The sequence below is a fragment of the Sinocyclocheilus rhinocerous genome, unplaced genomic scaffold, assembly GCF_001515625.1.
Source record: "Sinocyclocheilus rhinocerous isolate Xijiao unplaced genomic scaffold, SAMN03320098_v1.1 scaffold62, whole genome shotgun sequence".
NCBI lineage: Eukaryota > Metazoa > Chordata > Actinopteri > Cypriniformes > Cyprinidae > Sinocyclocheilus > Sinocyclocheilus rhinocerous.
This window is the reverse complement of record NW_015656585.1, coordinates 420,287-424,903: the sequence shown is the minus strand read 5'-3', so window position 1 is coordinate 424,903 and position 4,617 is coordinate 420,287. Positions and strand designations below refer to the sequence as shown.

At 36.4% G+C, this 4,617-nt stretch overlaps 1 protein-coding gene across 3 annotated transcripts in view; it reads left to right on the top strand.

Moving 5' to 3' along the window:
- Positions 1 to 4,617, top strand: part of LOC107720248 (neurogenic locus notch homolog protein 1-like) — a 56,879-nt gene that overhangs the window by 15,952 nt on the left and 36,310 nt on the right. The window lies entirely within an intron of this gene.

Here is a 4,617-nt window from a genome sequence, read left to right as displayed (position 1 = left end):
CTTGTGGTTCCAGCAAACCCATCGCTTCATCACAATTTCACCATCCAGTTAGGCACATCAACCATAACTCCTTCAAAAACATCCAGAAACCTTGGAGTTATGATTGATGATCAGCTGAATTTCTCAGACCACATTGCTAAAACTGCCCGGTCCTACAGATTCGCTTTATTCAACATCAAGAAGATCAGGCCCTTTCTTTCGTAACATGCTTCATAACTCCTATTCAAGCTCTTGTTCTGTCCAGGCTGGACTATTGCAATGCTCTCTTGGCAGGTCTTCCAGCCAGTTCTATCAAACCTTTACAATTAATCCAGAACGCGGCAGCAAGATTAATTTTTAATGAGCCAACTGGGAAAACTTTTACATTCAGTTGTTCCCTCCTGGTGGAATGACCTGCCCAACTCAATCCATGCAGTCCAGTCCTTATCCATCTTCAAGTATCGGCTAAAAACACATCTCTTCCATCTTTATTTGACCCTCTAACTCTAGCACTTTAAACTTGCCCCTTATAGACTTGCACTCTATTTATTTACTAACTGGCTATAAATTTCTTTAAAAAAACAAAACAAAAAACAACTAACACTAGCTTCTCTAATCTTTTTGTATTGTATTTGTTTTCTTTTTATTTATTATACAATTAACAAAAGCAAAAAAAGGCCTCTAACACTAGCTTGCTCTATTTTTTTATTCTATCTGTTTTCTTTTTATTTATTATATAGTAAAAAAAAAAACTTGATACGTGTACTGCGTTAAGCTAACTGAGACTTGTTACAGCACTGGCATATCATTGCTCTTTTGTTGATTTTGATTGCTTCCATTGTCCTCATTTGTAAGTCGCTTTGGATAAAAGCGTCTGCTAAATGACTAAATGTAAATGTAAATGTACTGTACATAGTTATGTCATGCAGTTTCAAAAATTACAGATTGTTACTGTATATTGTCTATCCCAATAAATAAAATAATATTTGGTCATTTTGAGCTTATTTTGCGCCATAGCATGGTTACTGATTTCTGATTATGGCTGAAAACAGATATTTAAATTGAGATATTTTGCGTATATGAATGAAAAATAAAACACTGTTAATTTTAAAGTTAATTTAAGCATCACAACATTATAATGTACAGTATAAAAAATGGATATTCAGGTTTTTAATTTACTAAAGATTATGTTCAGCCGTGTTTTACTAGATTAACTTTAATGTTGCTGCTAACTAATGCTCACTTAATATAAAAATAGGGAAATTAATTAAATATCCAATAACCCAATACTCATAAATTAAAATAATATATTTAATACTGTCTGATAACCAATATATTGTACCAATACTAATACTGATTGCATATATTTCTGAGTAATTTACTGAATGTAAAATAAGTGGTATAGTTTAATTTCAGCAATGTTGTTTATGTCTCATTGGCCTTCACATAAACATTGTTTATGTAAAATATCATATATATTATATATTTCACAGACACTACAGTTCTATTATGAACTTTTGAACTGTGGTGTATATATATTTTATATAATATGTAAAATATCATAATCTAAGTAGTTATAGATATCGACACAGGTCATTAAAGAACCCTTAAACCCTTTGTAACTTTTAAAAGCAGGAAAGGGAGTTGTTTTCAGCCAAGTGCTGAGGTGTATGATTCAAAAATGACCTCATCATCCAGATTTACCAGGAACTGCTGAAGATGAGATGAGAGGAGAAGGTGGGAGACAGTGAAAGGCAAACGTGGAGGAGTGTGACTACAGTTCTAGCCCAGCCAAATATGAAGGAAGTGAAGAGGAGGCTGGAAGATTAAAAAGGGAGGCCATGATAAGAACAAGAGGAATAGAGAGGTGACCGAGGGAAGGGAGGGGAAAGAAGAGGAGGTTTAACAGCTGAATGCACACTCAGAGGGGTTAGAGGCACCCAGACTGCGGTCAGCTCTGCTCTGAATGGCGGCAGGAACAATGGGCCTTCTCATGGAGCCTGTCTGCTCTGCTCTGTGGTGGGCAAACCATTCAACTGCCTGCTGCCTTGGCCCTCTTATTCTCTTTGGGAAAGTGTGAGGGGAGTTTATGAGTAGGGAGTCGGGTGCACTGTGACCAGCAGCTGCTGCTCCCTCATTAGCATGCGCACCTGCTCCCTGAGGCCTTTCTGGAAGGCCGACACAGGCCCTCATAACTGCACACAGCGATGTGTTGTCTGGGTTAAATCAGCCTAATTTTTCTGTATTGAAGGGGTGATATCATCTTTTTTTTAAAGTTTTGGATACAAGAGCATGATAAACTAACCAACTACAACCAAATACATAACTTCCTCTCTAGTCCAAAAAACATTTATTGCAACCAAGCTGTAAAAGACACAATATCATGAGAAAACTATTAAGATATGTCCATATACGTTCATTCTGCTGTTCCTGGCTGTTTGGCACCTGCTGCTCTGCATTTCCTTCTGAGAGAAGTTAGAAATGAAAGAAGTTAGAAAGTTTATTTTAACAAGGTCCCTGATCATTTCAATCTGACTTTCAGCAGCACATTCAGCACACGCCGAATCTGTCATTTTGCAAAGAGGCTGTATTGGAAGGATGGGGACGTCAAACGTAATCAGATTCCAAAAATTAAGTACTTGTTAATGGATTACATTACATTGTAAAATGCTTCTAATTATATTACAGTTACTTATTTATAGATTACATGCTTACATTCATACGTTATTTTATTCTAAAATATTCTCTTGAAAACCTCTCAAGATTTTAAGTAAATATTTCAATAATTTAACAACACATTTGCATGTTTACGGTAAACTGATATCAGTTAATGGTCATGCTGACATGCAGGTCAACAAGTAAAATATTTCTGTTTATAATGTTCAAGTATTGTTTTTATTTTAAAAGTATTTTCTTTTTAAGTTTACATTTTTATGATTTAAAAAAAAAAATGCTTTTCATTAACTCACAAACCCCAAACTACAGTTTTCTTTTTTTTCCGATAATCCGTCTAATTTAGATGTACAGTATGTCACAGTACGGAAGAAAGGATTTGTTGCTGCTTACATTTCAGCGCAACTTTAAAGTCATAGCAGCAAAAAACAGACTATTTAATACTCAGGGTCAAGTGGAAATCAAATATATGCAAGTTGCTGGTGCAAAACAATTAATAAATGGACCCCAGTCAAGAGAATTAAGCAATAAAAATGTACGCTATGACCCTTTAAATAGAAATGGATTTGAAACCTTTTGAAATGGGCTGGAAACCTTCTCTTCTATGGAATTCTTTTACAATGTCAAGATTGATGACACTTACAGAACTTCAGAGTTTGTTGTTGTGCTAGTGATGCATAAGATGTTTGTGTTGTTTGTGTAATAATCACAAAAACCTAAACGAACCTCCAGAAATGTGCCGGACTGGCCATAGGACAATGGGAGGAAAGGTAACATTGTGGGCAGCAGTACAGTTCCCACCGTGCACTTAATGGCTTTGTCGTGCCTGGTTCTCAGTCCCCTGTGTTTTCTTTTCGTGGTTGAAGTTATTGGCCATCCTAATCCTGGGAGAGACACAGTAAAAACATCCAACCCACCGAGGGGGGCCCTGTTTGGATCAGAGAACAGTGCGATGGGAATGTGTTGAGATATTCCGGCTGCCCCCCTAGGCCAAAAACATGGCTTCGGTATTCCAGAGGCTCTGGATGGCTTTAGCTTTTTGCAAAAGGTTTTTTCAGCATAGTCATGTCGAGGGAGGGCCCCTTTTGTGTCGCCGAGTAAAATCGGCGAAAGATTACTTTCAAGCCAACCCAGGAAAAACCTGTTATGAAGTCTGTATGGCTCTTTTACAGAGTTTTCGCTGTGCCGTCTCTGTATTCCCAAGGTCCTGATTGATGCTGCGGAGACTCTGTACTTTAGAAGAATAGCAGGCATTGAGGTGGAGGAAGACAGCTTTGAAGTCCTGATAATGTTAGGCCTGGGTTCAAAGACCCTTGTATAGACACTGCCTTGTCTTTGGAGTGAATGAATTCAGATTCATTCAGAAAGGCTGAGGTGCTCGTTTTTTCTCCTAAGAGCCGCTGATGGATGGCTGACTTTCATAAATCCGTTTGAAACAGGATTACACCTGTGAAGCACAACCTCAATCTGTGAGAAAACCTTAAACATTTAAAAAAGCACCACCAATTCTCACTATTAACTAGTTGCTTATTAGCATGCCTATTATTAACATATTGGCTGTTTATTAGTACTAATAAAGCACATATGATCATATTCTACATCCCTAATCCTACCCAATACCTAAACTTAACAACCACCTTACTAACTATTAATAAGCAGCAAATTAGAAGTTTACTGAGGCAAAAGTCATAGTTATTGGTTTGTTAATAGTGAGAATTGGACCTTAAAATAAAGTGCGACCGCACAATCTTTTTACATTTTGTATTTCTTTGCTGTGTATGTCTGGATTTCTCAGGCATACATTATATGTTAGTATGCATGATATTAAAATTCTGGCCAATACAGGTAAGGTGATAATTAAATTTTATGTCTGATAATGAAAACTGATAAATGGCCAATATTAAAATTACATACTAGTTTATCTAAATAATTTAAAAATAAAATACCAAAAACTAACATCAGTCA